This window comes from Schistocerca piceifrons, chromosome X (genome assembly GCF_021461385.2).
Source record: "Schistocerca piceifrons isolate TAMUIC-IGC-003096 chromosome X, iqSchPice1.1, whole genome shotgun sequence".
Taxonomy (NCBI): Eukaryota; Metazoa; Arthropoda; class Insecta; order Orthoptera; family Acrididae; genus Schistocerca; species Schistocerca piceifrons.
The window spans coordinates 867292643-867308253 of NC_060149.1; positions in this window are offsets into that span (position 1 = coordinate 867292643).

Sequence of the window (15611 nt, forward strand, 5' to 3'; positions counted from 1 at the left end):
TGGGATAATAACCAGTTCTTAACTGTTTCTTTCACCTTCTCGTCTGTTGCTGACAAGTAAGAAAGTGAATAGCTGAAATCGCTCGGCGCAAAGTCCGGACTGTACGGTGAGTGGACACTGTGTTCCCATTCGAAAGATCTGAACAGATTTTCGGTGTGAATGGAAGAACGGGGTCTGGAATTGTCACGGATCAACAATACTCCAGACTTCCGGGGGTCATGTTGCTTGTTCTGTATTGCGCGTGGAAGTTTGACGGCTGCATTTATTGTTGTCCCTTGCTGCATAAACTCGAGTAACAGGACTTCATATCCATCCCGAAACACGAGTGCCATAACCTGGTGTTTCGAGATCGTCTGCTTAGCCTTGACTTTGACTGGTGATGTCGTGTGACGCCATGCCATTGACTGACGTTTAGACTTTCTGGTCGTCTGAGAAACCCGCATCTCGTCTCCTGTAACAATGTTATCTAAAAATTGATCACCTTCCTTAAAATACTCGTCCAAAAATTCTAGGGAATAAGCAGTTATTTCCATGTGGTGTTTCTCTGTGAGCAGCCTGAGAACGCAACGAGGCCACAATTGGCGAAACTGCAAAATTTCAGATACAGTTTTTCGAAAATTCTGCTATTCACAATCCGAAATTACAGTGGTAAATTTGAAATTGTAAATCGCCTGTCTTTACGAATCTTTTCGTCCACGGCTTTGACCAAACGTTCTGAGACCACTGATTGTCGGCCTGATCGCGACTCGTCACGGACATTTTTCTGCCCATCCTCGAAAGATCTCACTCTCTTCCGCACTTTGCTGTCACTCATCGCGCTGGGGCGATAGGCCTCACTTATCTGTCGATGAATTTCTGCTGCTGCAACGTTCATTGCTGCCAAAAACCAAACCACTGACAGCATTTGACAGTGTCCAGGCTGATCAATTGTTTTAAACGTTTTGAATTAATACTGCGACAATACCAATGCAAATGGCTTTGCTTCAAAATCAAGGCATGCCGGGAAATGGTACGCATGAACATTACAATGTTGGCGTCACATTCGACTAGCTACGCCGATTCAGACCTTACTTTCCGAATATCCCTCGAACTTGTGGCTATATTTTCCTTCTCCTCCGTAATTCCTTTAAGTCTGCGATTTAAATAGCTAACAGTTCGTTCAACGCTCTCGAGTGGAGTTTTAAATGAGATTTATTGTTTCCTCGTAGGCCTCTTCCGATAAAAATTTAATGACATTACACATAATCACAGATGCCTAGATACGAACAACTTTCGATGCACTTACGGTGGACGTAGATTGTTGTGGCATGCTGTAGCCCAATATCCCAAAGAGGACGCTAAAATTGCGCAGATCTGCAGGTGGCAGTCAGCTGAGGCACCTCGTCTGGTACGGCCCAGCCATTAAGAGATAACGCATTTCTGCACAGATGCCGGGATACTTGTGCGAGCTCCGTCTGTAAGTGACACCCGCCTACTGTTCAAATGTGCACCACCCTTGTTCGTCCCTCTACGACGGGACTCGAAACAGTAACTTACGTGTGTAGCCCCATGCAAAAACCATTGCACAACTAGAGCGTCGCACTGTCAGAAGAGAGTACATTTTCTGAGTGCGGTGCCGGTACAGTTCTACTGTGCCACGGTTAACAGTCGTATCAGAGTGTGTGAATGAAACGGCGACGCATCTCGTAACTTCCTACATTTATTGAAGGATAATCCGCCTGCTTAGCTGAGTGATGACGTGCTTGCCTACAATGCAGAGGGCCTGAGTTCGACTCCCGGCCGAGTTGGAGATTTACTCCGCCTGGGAGTTCTATGTTGTCTCGTCATCACCACCTCATCGTCACCGAAGCGCAAGTCGCCGAGTGCGGCGTCACCTGAAATAAAACTCGCCACTGGCGGCCGAACTTCCCGGACGGGGTCTTCTGGCCGAGTGTGCCACACGATCATTTCATTTCATTTTTTCACTGAAGGATACATGTCAGTACGATTCTCGTGAGCACAACGTATAAACTGCACTCAAATTCACCATCAAATTCTGTTGGAATAATGACAAACTGCAACGTGGCGTCCAGCCACAGTGCAATGTTGCCATTAACCTGAGGCCGCACATACGTGGCTGATGCTGGCTGCAAAGGAAGGCCATCGACATCGATCACAGACGGCAACGTCCAGGCAGTCGAGGAACTGATTCACAGCACTGGCAGATTTCCCAACGACGAGGACGTTCACGCAGCGGGTCTCAAAAGGCTCCGTGACGAAGGAGCGGATTTATATCGCCGTGGAATCGAACGATTGATTCCGACTAGGGCTGTTGATGTTTTTTTTAAACATATCGGGAACCTGATATACTGACATTTAAAAAAATATTATTATCGGCTCTGGTTTATGAAAGAGAGTGTCGGCAAAAATATCGACGTACAAGCCTATAAAAATATCGGCTGCACATTATAAATATACCGCCGGTTTCAGAGCTGTATATTTAAGTACTGATTTATCTTCAGATATTCTGTACATCAACAAGCTAGCACACTGCCTATGCCCCTTAGAGCCGATAGCCACTTCGCTAACCATAGTAACTGCACGTAAGTGGCACAATGAAAGTTGTACGTTAGGTCCTCGCTTGGTAACAGCACACTGTTTCAGGATCATGTCACAATTGCAACTACGTTGCCAAGTGAGATGAAGGTGTGTGAAACTGGGTATTATTTGGAAAATGAAGCAAAGTTCAACACGGCACTAAGGGAGATGTAGTTACTCAAAACTCGCCACTGACGACGCATCTCTGATAGAAAAATGGTTAACAATTCAGGTGAAAACAAATCGCTCCTTCTCTTGCAAGTTCAGCGGAATCATCTAATACAGTGTGTTTTTAATAACGAATGCCAGGTATTGAAACTGACAGAAGAAATCCTTCCACGCCTGATTGATATAAGAACCCCGTCTACCACTGTGCGCTGCCCCAGTTGCCACCGCCGGCCGGAATGGACGAGCGGTTCTAGGCGTTACAGTCTGGAACCGCGTGACTGCTACGGTCGCAGGTTCGAATCCTGCCTCGGGCGTGGATGTGTGTGATGTCCTTAGGTTAGTTAGGTTTAAGTAGTTCTAAGTTCTAGGGGACTGATGACCACAGCAGTTAAGTCCCATAGTGCTCAGAGCCAACCCAGTTGCCACCACGCTGCTTCTCGCATCCTCTGCTGTCCTGTGCTCTGCAGTAGCCTGCTCTGTGTGTGCGCCCCAGCGCCAGATATACTCTTCAGCCAGGGCCGCAAGCAAACACACCGCCGCCATCGCCAGCAAATTCGCTGCATGGCAGCGTTTTGTCTCTTCCCAAGCCTGCAGCTTCATGAAGGAGGCTTCGTCGCCAGCACAACGTACGCACAGCCTGGTAATCTGGTAATGACATGTATGAATGAACTCCCGCCGTAGCCCGCCTGTCAATGCTCCATTTGTCTTTGAGTAACTAGTACTAAAATCCCTGGTAACGACACTGACAGCCATTCATCAACACTAATATCGCCTGTGCTCGGAGTCCGACCAGTTGCGCCAATGGACCTGATCTCTAATGGGAAAGTCATTTGTCTTAAAAGTATTTGAAATTTTAGGCGCAGAACTGATCCCTGGAAAATGCTGCATTGTAGCTACCTGTACGTTATTCTTGAAACAATTCTTTGACGTCTCTTTAATTGTTCGATCATTTAATGGGAGTCTTTGATACACTGCGTTGAAAAATTAATTTTGTGTTTACGGCGGCAAATTAACTTTACCCTTATGACAACACATAGCGAATGCCGTTGTATCGCATGAAGACGTTAAACGATCTGCATTACAAACAGTGCACTGTAAACTCCTCAAACCGCAACTACAGTTCTCAAAATTACTTGTAATTATGTTCAGTGCAATGTATCTTTCAGAACGACAATAGAATTATTCCTATTACTTTCTCTATCAAAAATTGTCTCTCTCTAGCTCTTCGTCTGTCAGTCAGACCCGTTAATGTGCTTCTTCGAGGCACAGCCTAAAACAAATATTGCTTCCTTGTAATGCGAGACGTTGCAGCTACTCAAAACAAAGATACTGGAAATTAGGAACTGTAAATTTTGTGGTGACGGCAGCAAACGAACACAGAGTTAGTTCCGTTTACACTTAGACCAAAGTAAGTGAAAAAAGGACTTTAGTAAACAACTTTTGTTGTTCCCGACGGCTTCGTTACTATGTTCGTTTTCCACTGTTGACAACATCAACAACGTAGCAGTTGCGGCACTGTAGTTGTGCCGTATGCATGTGTTACTGCTAATGAACTCTATGTAACATTTAAACACGGACTCCCTAGAATGCAACTCCACGAAACGTTGTGACTTTCATGAGTCTTTTCTGCCATAGCACCTGATCGTTACGCGTGGTAGAAGTTGATAACAATGCTAGAGACAAACGAGAACTTTTCACACGTCTGTATCTAGTTCCTTTTACCTCTCCTAATGGCTGTTTATACGCATTATTTTTTATTTTGTGAACATCAACGCAAAGTTGGCCTCCCTATATAATTAATTTTAAAGATCGGTACTTTAATTTTAGATGCTCAAAAGCAATCACAAAATAATTTAGACTAGATAACTGTATGGTGCGAAAAGTGGCAGTTGACTCTAAATAAGCAAAAGTGTGAGATCACCCTCGTGAGCACTAAAAGGAATCCATCAACTTTCGGTTACATGATAAGTCACACAAATCCAAAGGCTGTTAATTTCAGCTACATACCCAACTATAATGATCATTAAATAAAACGTACACTGTATCATTGTGAATGTCCACATTGTTATTAATTTCTCTACGCAAAAATTGTGTCTTTCTCTCTGCCCCATCAGCATACTCCTTCTAGGCATACCCCAAAACAAATACATGTCCCGCATTATAAGGGAATTCGGAAGTTTTAGTTGTTGTAAATGAAGAAATTAAAAATTAGGAACTTACTTCAAATTTTCTCGAAATGGCAGAAAGTGACCACCCAGTTATTCTTACAGATAAGTAAGCGAAATAACGACGCCAATATACAACGTATTTTACAGACTTCGTTACTACGACAGGTTGAGTTTTACTGCTGAAAACAACATCGACCAAGCAGCTGTCGCATTGTAGCTGCCCGGTATGCATGTTTCACTGCAAATTAACCACAGAAACATCAAAGCCTTTAGAACGCTATTTCAGGAAATATTGTTACTTTCGTGTGTCATTTCTACCGTAGCACTTCATGGGTCCGCAGGACAGAGGTTCGTAGCTCTTCAGTTTTCGATGTTCAGATATTGGAGATTTTAATGCGTGATAAGAGAATGAAACATCTGTGATACGAATGTGAAGCCTTCTGCTTCCTTTTACCACTCTTAACGGCTACATACACACATAATTTTTTTCTTGTGCACATCTATGGCAAAGAACATTTCGATTCATACAAACATCAAAATTTTTTGTATCACTCCGATTCCCATAACTTCTGAAGATAGACGTTGACTGCGGATAGTGTATCACGGACACAGCACCTTTGACTGTTCAGAGATGTCGCCAAACCCGCCCAAGGATGTAAACAACCATGCATGAGAAGCGCCTATTAGACGGAGGGAGTCCCGACACCCGATCAGTTCCAGTCATTCCACCAGGAAGTAGGTACACGGCTCGTGTTGTCTTGTAGTTCAACCATGCCTCTACGGTCAATACCGCAGTTCGATCGCGTCCGCATTGTTTCTTTGTGTCAGGAAGGGCTCTCAACAAGGGAAATGTCAAGGCCGGCCGGTCTCGCCGAGCGGTTCTAGGCGCTTCAATCCGGAACCGCGCGACCGCTACGGTCGCAGGTTCGAATCCTGCCTCGGGCATGGATGTGTGTAGTGTCCTTAGGTTAGATGTTAAGTCCCATAGTGCTCAGAGCAATTTTTGAAGTGTCAAGGCGTCTCGGAGTGAACCAAAGCGCTGTTGTTCGGACATGGAGGCGATACAGAGAGACAGGAACTGTCGATGACATGCATCGCTCAGGCTGCCCAAGGCCTATTGCTGCAGTGGATGACCGCTACCTACGGATTATTTCTCGGAGGAACCCTGACAGCAACGAGACCAGTTTGAGTAATGCTTTTCGTGCAGCCACAGGACGTCGTGTTGCGACTCAAACTGTGCGCAATAGGCTGCATGTTGCGCAACTTCACTCCCGACGTCCATGGCGAGTTCCATCTTCGCAACCACGACATCATGCAGCGCGGTACAGATGGACCCAACAACATGCCGAATGGACCGCTCAGGATTGGCATCACGTTCTCTTCACCTACGAGTGTCGCATATGCCTTCAACCAGACAATCGTCGGAGACGTGTTTGGAGGCAACCCGGTCAGGCTGAATGCCTTAGACACACTTTCCAGCAAGTGCAGCAAGGTCGAGGTTCCCTGCTGTTTTGGGGTGGCATTATGTGGGGCCGACCTACGTGCTTGTGGTCATGGAAGGCGCCGTAACGGCTGTACGGTTATGAATGCCATCCTCCGACCGATAGTGCAACCTTATCGGCAGCATATTGGCGAGGAATTCATCTTCATGGACGACAATTCGCGCCTCCATCGTGCACATCTTGTGAATGACTTCCTTCAGGATAACGACATCGCTCGACTAGAGTGGCCAGAATGTTCTTCAGACATGAGCCCTATCGAACATGCCTGTGATAGATTGAAAAGGGCTGTTTATAGACAACGTGGCCGATCAACGACTCTGAGGGATCTACGGCGAATCGCCGTTGAGGAGTGGGACAATCTGGACCAACAGTGCCTTGATGAACTTGTGGATAGTATGCCACGACGAATACAGGCATGCATCAATGGAAGAGAACGTGCTACTGGGAATTAGAGGTACAGGTGTGTACAGAAATGTGGATCATCACCTCTGAAGGTCTAGCCTCGCTGTATGGTGGTACAACAAGCAATGTGTGCTTTTCATGAGCACTAAAAAGGGCGGAAGTGATGTTTATGTTGATCTCTATTCCAATTTTCTGTACAGGTTCCAGAACTCTCGGAAACGAGGTAATGTAAAACTTTTTTTGACGTGTGTATAAGGATCATTGGTCTCGTAGTACAATTAATATTAGAAATCAGTGCTTCAATTTTCGTGGTCACGAATTAATATTATGATAATAGGCCTACTGTTATTATGTTACTGGCTAAGTACTCGACATTGCCTGGTATGTATTTATTCCAACCTTCTATCAGTTCATCTCTCTCTTGCCCTCGCCCAGTCCAACCCTCCCCCTCCCCCTCTCTGTGCTTCTCCTCCTCCTCCTCCTCCCCTCTCTCTTTCCACCTCCCACTCTCTGTCCATCTCCTCCTGACTCTTTACTCCTTCTCCTCTATCCATCTTTTCCTCCCCTTCTAGGTCCTTCTCCTCCTCCCCCTCTTATCTGCTATTCCACTTTCTCAGTCCATGTCCTCCTCCCCTGTCTCTTTCCATTTCCCTTGTTATGTCCTAGCCAGTAATGCCACCCGACCCCGCTGCCAAAAGGTTGGCAGCATCAAAGTCCGGACGCCGTGCGCATAAGCAGCGCCAGCGAGACAGCAAATCGCCGCAAGTCTGCGCGCCACCGCTGGCTTCTGGCTTCTTAAGCGCTGGAGTCGCGAGCGCTAGGACAGTTCTGTATTCGCCGCTCAGTTGTATACTCGCCACCGAATTGTGTACTTGCTAGTCAGTTGTGTGTTCATCGCGGCAGAGTTGTTGTTTGTCGTCAGCCGACGCTGACCTAGCCGCTCCGACTCGAACTAGACAGATTTCTGTAGACACCGAGTTCACTATTGTGTTTCTGTATCTTCATCAATAAAGATAAGTACCGACTTTTATTTAATCAGAGTGTTTGGGGTTTCATCTTTCTGTTTACTGTTCCAGCGGACCGGTCGGCCCGCTATTAAAAGTGTGGCGGTGACTTCGTAAGCCATTTCTACAGCCAAGTGTTTGTCGCTACGAACACCGCCACAAAATCCCTCTCCTCCTCTCTCTGTCCATCTCCTGCTGCCTGTTTACTCCTTCCCCTCTATCCATCCCTGCCTCTCCTTCTAAGCCCATCTCCTCCTCCCCCTGTCTCTGTCCGTTTCCCTCTCCTTCTCTCTCTGTACCTCTCCTCCTTCCCTTACCTTTGTCCACACCCCCCTTGCCCTTTTCCGTCCACCTCATCCTCTCCCTTCTCTCTGAACATAATCAAATGGTTCAAATGGCTCTGAGCACTATGGGACTTAACATCTGTGATCATCAGGCCCCTAGAACGTAGAACTACTTAAACCTAACTAATCTAAGGACATCACCCACATCCACGCCCGCGGTAGGATTCGAACCTGCGACCGTAGCGGTCGCGCGGTTCCAGACTGAAGCGCCTAGAACCGCTCGGTCACAGCGGCCGGCTGAACATTATCACTGTTGTGGACTGGCAAGAGAGCCAATCCACTATGACAGGAAGCCGAAAGGCACGCGTTTAAGCTCACGCAGGCTGGCGTGAGGTCTGGAACAGGACAAGGAATTTATAGTAGCAAAGAACGTACGTAAGTACTGGAATACTTAACTTTGATTCATAATTGGTGAACATCGCTCTTGACGGTACATGTTTTACAGCATCAATAGTAACTGGTAATGGCGCCTTGCTAGGTCGTAGCAAATGACGTAGCTGAAGGCTATGCTAACTATCGTCTCGGCAAATGAGAGCGTAATTTGTCAGTGAACCATCGCTAGCAAAGTCGGCTGTACAACTGGGGCGAGTGCTAGGAAGTCTCTCTAGACCTGCCGTGTGGCGGCGCTCGGTCTGCAATCACTGATAGTGGCGACACGCGGGTCCGACGTATACTAACGGACCGCGGCCGATTTAAAGGCTACCACCTAGCAAGTGTGGTGTCTGGCGGTGACACCACAATCACCCCTCACCCAACACTCCAAGGGTATGGCTTCCCTTCTGTACATGCATGACACGTATATTTCACATATATTTAACATACGTTTGTTTACATATTTCATTCTCATCTCTGGTGAATTTCACGCAACTCAGTGGTTATGACATCATATCTCTTGAACTATGTGTCGACCAATGATATAATTCAGCATGCACAACCAGTGGTATATGAGGATACTGTCTGCTCAATGTGTTGCGAGCAGTAGTAAAGAAGTGATAGATTAAAACGCAGTGGCGTGCAGTGACCATTCAGACTGACGAAGAACTGGATATTATAGCCGTATTACTAATTTCATTAAGTATTAAGTATAATTACATAATTAAGTAATTAGTTAACCTTGTCAATATTGCAGTTTTACGAAAAAATAAAAGATCAAGGGACAGGCTCATCTCGATTACACCCACAACTGGTAATATTTTAAATTAAAAGTACAATCTTAAATATTGAAATTGCATCTGGTAGTAGATGCTCAAATAATTAGGCCTACTAGCAGTTTATATTACTACGTGCAAAAGTTCATAAAAAGTAACTAATTTCTAGCTTTAAACTCACCCTTGACTTTTGCTAGGTCAACTCTGCAATATCAGTGTAAATGAAGTTTCACTCTTCTCTCTGGGGAAGCAAATTTGGTAACCGCTTACTCAAAGAAGCGTTCATTCTTTCTCAGTTCCCCTAGCAAGCGACTTTTAACTGAAATAATTCCAAGATGAGACAGTCTCTTCCCCATTAGAATTTCGACATTAGCTTTTGATTTTCTTCACCTTTCTAATGAAGACGTTCTCACAGGAATTGTATACAGTAGTGACCCTAATGTATTTAACTGCTAAAAATTTTTATTTAGCGCTGAATAAGTGCTCAGTAGTTCTGTCAGTTCAGTCCTGTTATATTTCTAAGCTCTTCAGTACTGTACAATAATGAGATCGTTTTCCAACCGAATGGCGTCAGAAAACTTTCCACATGAATTTAAGGGACTTTGGAAGCTGCTCTCGAAGAAGTAGATTATTGTCCAGAGCTGTAATGTGATAGTTAATTGAAAAATTTCACTTTAGAATAATCTTAAATCTAAGCTGTCAATGTTATCAAACACTTCGCAGTAGATGTGTTTATAGTTGGTGTTTCCTCCACTTGAGACACGGTTTCTTGGAAAACTTGTTTATAGTTGTCACGTAGCGCGGCTATGGAGCGACGAGTTTCATGAATTTTTTGTTCATGGTACAAAATGTCTCTTGCTTCGTTCTGCAGGACGTTGTACAACATATGATTGACGGTAAATATTTTGTCGAATCTGTTCAAGAGAAAAACAATTTTGAAATCTTGTAAAACTGCCAAACAGCTGTTAGCTTTTACTAAAATATCTGAGTCAATTTCTTAAGTTTGTTCTAGCATGGCACTAAACCAATCACAAAGTTCAGTTCTTTTCCTGCACTCAGCGATCACCAATCCTGACGAATAATTCTATCGCGTTGGACAGACGTGTGGAAGACGACAATGTAAAAGTTTATCCAAAAATTTAACACGTTTAGGAAATCTTGGAAAAAAAGCTGCCAGTCAATTAAGCGAAATTAAAAAATATTTTACGCTCCATTATTTGGCTGGTGCTTTGAGACAAAACAAGGTTTGGTCCATGGACATAACAGTGAAAAGATATGGCTTCAGTATGTGTGACTTTGATTAATGCGTGAACCCCATTCAGATATCCCGTTATAGTCACTGAGCGAGGTGGCGCAGTGGTTAGCACACTGGACTCGCATTCGAGAGGACGACGGTTCAATCCCGTCTCCGGCCATCCTGATTTAGGTTTTCCGTGATTGCCCTAAATCGCTTCAGACAAATGCCGGGATGGTTCCTTTGAAAGGGCACGGCCGATTTCCTTCCCCATCCTTCCCTCACCCGAGCTTGCACTCCGTCTCTAATGACCTCGTTGTCGACGGGACGTTAAACACTAATCTCCTCCTCCTCCGCCATAGTCGCCACAGCTCAATTGCTGTGCAGTCAATTTTTCATTACATCCGAATTCTCATAAGAAGTGGCGGATAAGTTCTGCTATATGGCTCAGATGGCTCTAAGCACTATGGGACTTAACATCTGAGGTCATCAGTCCCCCAGACCTAGAACTACGGAAACCTAACTAACCTAAGGACATCACACACATTCATGCCCGAGGCAGAATTCGAACCTGCGACCGTAGCTGCCGCGTGATTCCGGAATGAAGCGTCTAGAACCGCTCGGCTACCGCGGCCGGCAAGTTCTGCTATACCCGGAGCATCTTTGTTACTACTTATATTACAGAATCCTTCATATAAATAACGCAGGAGAGTAGAAAACTGTGCTTTATTTGCCACATCTGAAGTTTCGTCAACCATGACGGCTACAAAAAGCACATCCCAAATTTCCCGCTTTGTAGCTGATAAAACGGCCGAACCTGACTTGTATAAGATAATTTGCAATTAGATTAGGAATTCTTTCAATCACAGTAGAGGTTTCTATGTGTTCCGCTAAAAGATGATTATACTGTGAAATGTATTCAACAATTCCGCATAATTCCCCTGTTTAACAAAACTTGGAGATTAATCATGTCACCGAAAGCCCAATTCTTGTTTTTCCAGAAAACACACTGTATTAACAAGTCTTTTAAGCATGTTACTTTTCCGCCTTACTTTTTATTGCGTATATATATTCTATTTTTAAGCTGGCCGTCAAAAACATTTGTATTCTATTTTCCCCAAAAGCAGCTATAGCTACAGACGATCACAGAAGGTTAACAGACTGTACATGCTCGTTTACCGACTTCACTAAATTTCCCATATGCGTGGATCAAGTTTTGGTAAAACTAGTATTTCAGCCCTTTCCAAACATCAGACAATACCAGTAAACGGCCTCATTTAGGCCACCGTCACTGGCTAACTAATCAAATTTGGTGAAATACCACTCTAAAAATGTCTAGTAGCATCATTGGTCTTTTGAACCTAGTTCGGTAGCTCTGGTGGTAGCTTTAAAATTTTAATGACCTTATGCTTTTCTGATAAAGAATGCGCAGAAAAAGGCATGCAAGCGTGCACGCATTGTGTTGTATAGGTGTCGGACGTCAGTTTATGGGATGGAGTTGCATGCCTGTTGACTTGGTCGGTCAATACAGGGACGGTAACGCTGTTTCTGGATGACGCTACAGTTGTCGCCCGATGATGCACCATATCTGCTCGATTGGAGACAGATCTGGTGATCGTGCAGGCCAAGGCAGCAAGTCGACACTCTGTAGAGCATGTTGGGTTACAACAGCGGTATGTGGGCGAGTGTTATCCTAGAATGCTGTTTATGAATGGCAGCACAACACGTCGAAACACCAGACTAACGTACAAATTTGTAGTCAGGGTGTATGGGATAGCTCCTGCTGTCATACGAAGTAGCACCCCAAACCATGACTAGAGTGTAGGTCCAGCGTGTCTAGCACAGAGACAAGTTGGTTGTAGGTCTTCTACGGGCCACCTACTAAGTAACACAAGTCTATCACACGCACCACGGCAGAACCATCTTTCATCAGAAAACACAACAGATCTTCGCCCTGTCTTCCAAAGAACTCTCGCTTGACACCACTGCAGGACTGAAGCCGCAATTTGCGGTGGTTTGATGTCAGCTGAATGCACGCTACAGGCTTCTGGCTCGGAGCTGTCCTTGTGGTAACCGATATGTAACAGTTCGTTGTGTCACTGTGGTGCCAGCTACTGTTCAGACTGCTGCTGCAAGATGGATTACCATGCGCCAGAGCCATAAGTCGAACACGATGGTCTTCCCTCTCAGTTGAGCCACATGGCTGCCAAGAGAGCGGTCTTGTTGCAGCCGTACATCCTCGTGACTACCCCTGTCAGCAATCACGTACAGTGGCTACATTCCTGCCAAATCTTTGTGCAGTGTCGCAGAAGGAACATCTAGTTGCTCGTAGCCCTATTATACGACCTCGTTCAAGATCGGTGAAGTGTTGATAATGGCGTCTTTGTCGCCTTAAAGGCATTCTTGTCTAACATCACCTCACCACGTCCAATCTCAACGGTAAATAGCGCTCATGACCGTTATAGCGTGTATTTATGGCAAATCTGATTTGCATCATCATAATGTCACAACTAGCGCCACTGTTATGCGACTGGCGTGAATGTTGAACAACTATCTTTCAGATGTAGAACCATGCCTACCAACTTTCATTTGTGTCGCAAAATGTCTTCTTGCGATTGTACTACTAGTTAACACCGGTCGCCCTAGCACCTTGACACAATTTCATAGAGCCGGAAAACCGCAGACTGAGCAAATCAATACTGTATCATTATTACCACAGTCGGTTGTTCTGTATTATATCACTACCCGAAGATAGGTTAGGTCAGAAAAACGGGCACACGGCGCATTACCAACAGAGTTGCCCACTGTTCAACTACACAAGTTACACGTACACTCGACGGCCTGAAAGCGAGCCAATCCTGAATTCCAATTGTAGGCCATACCTGACTGTATTTAAGCAACACAGCGTAGCCGTGTCGCAGGTCCTCTAAAGCCTTTACAGTACAGTCGTTTGACTATACAGAATGAGTACCACAAGAAACTACCAGACAACACTGCTCTTTATGGCAGTCAGTACCGATATAACCCAACGGCATCATGCAGTAAACATTACAAAACATGTTATTAGAGATGACACAGTACTTAACGCTTGTAAATTAAACTTCATTACAAGAAGTCTCACTGCAGATGTCTTATCACATTCATTAAATGGCATGACGAGTTGTTGAGTGTGATTCGTCGGGTTGGAATCCACTATTAACCAAACAAAGCTTTCGTGTCTGATTGAGACTCGACTAGGAACCAAGAGACGTAAAATATCGAAGTGTTTACCAGTATCAGTTTACAAGGCCGAATGTCCAAACCTGGAAACAAATGACGATACTCTTAGATCTGCTCTGGAAACCCAATGAAGCCTATACTGCCCCTAAGAAGTAACCATGAAAGATATGTAATAAAGTGCAATGCACAAGTGTGAAACGCCATGAAGTAAAGTTGTGGTGATGGATGGGGGCGGGGCCGGCCGCGGTGGTCTCGCGGTTCTAGGCGCGCAGTCCGGAACCGCGCGACTGCTACGGTCGCAGGTTCGAATCCTGCCTCGGGCCTGGATGTGTGTGATGTCCTTAGGTTAGTTAGGTTTAAGTAGTTCTAAGTTCTAGGGGACTGATGACCACAGCTGTTAAGTCCCATAGTCCTCAGAGCCATTTGAACCATTTTGATAGGGGCGGGGGAAGGGGGGGGGGGTAGAATCCAGAAGCTACATGAACTGTTGACTAAGCACAATTAGATGTCATATATATTAAATACTTCCACCAACAGCGTTATATAGGTACCGGGAACGACGATAAAAATCACTTTTGCCTGGCAGGTATTCGAACACAGCATCTTTCACTATTATTTATTCTAAGTTTCTGCTACCAGTTACTTTTTATTTTATGCTTAACTTAACATAATGCAACGCGTTTCGAACATGTTCTGTTCATCTTCAGGCGTTTATACATACATACATACATAGAGAAATGTTACTTAAAAATAAACAGTCTTAAACTAGATTAATATAGAACACTTTGTCGATTGTTTTTTACTGTAGCTGTTGCTGTGGCATTTAGGGGGAAGGTGGGGGGCAGTGTATGGCTAGAAATCGAAATCAGTGATGTCTTCGGCTGGTTTTCTTCCTTGTGGTTGACTATGTATGATATCACAGCCTGTTTAGGATGCAGATAGATTTGCATCATTTATATGTTACGAAAATAGTGTGAAAGGCTTTTATATGACAGTTGATCACTTACAATTTCATCATCTTGCTGCTTCACTTGCACAACTGGTGTAATGGCGAAGCTGTTGGTTGTACACTATTGCAAATTATATTTTGTCACTGATTGCCAACGTAATTCACTGCACAAATTGCTTCGATGTTATAAACACAACACAGGATGGCGGACTGTAGCATGTGAGTCTGTATCTATTATCGAGGTTTTGTATCGATATTCTTGGTACTGACAGATTTGTAGTCAATTACACTCCTAGAAATGGAAAAAAGAACACATAGACACCGGTGTGTCAGACCCACCATACTTGCTCCGGACACTGCGAGAGGGCTGTACAAGCAATGATCACACGCATGGCACAGCGGACACACCAGGAACCACGGTGTTGGCCGTCGAATGGCGCTAGCTTCGCAGCATTTGTGCACCGCCGCCGTCAGTGTCAGCCAGTTTGCCGTGGCATACGGAGCTCCATCGCAGTCTTTAACACTGGTAGCATGCCGCGACAGCGTGGACGTGAACCCTATGTGCAGTTGACGGACTTTGAGCGAGGGCGTATAGTGGGCATGCGGGAGGCCGGGTGGACGTACCACCGAATTGCTCTACACGTGGGGCGTGAGGTCTCCACAGTACATCGATGTTGTCGCCAGCGGTCGGCGGAAGGTGCACGTGCCCGTCGACCTGGGACCGGACCGCAGCGACGCACGGATGCACGCCAAGACCGTAGGATCCTACGCAGTGCCGTAGGGGACCGCACCGCCACTTCCCAGCAAATTAGGGACACTGTTGCTCCTGGGGTATCGGCGAGGACCATTCGCAACCGTCTCCGTGAAGCTGGGCTACGGTCCCGCACACCGTTAGG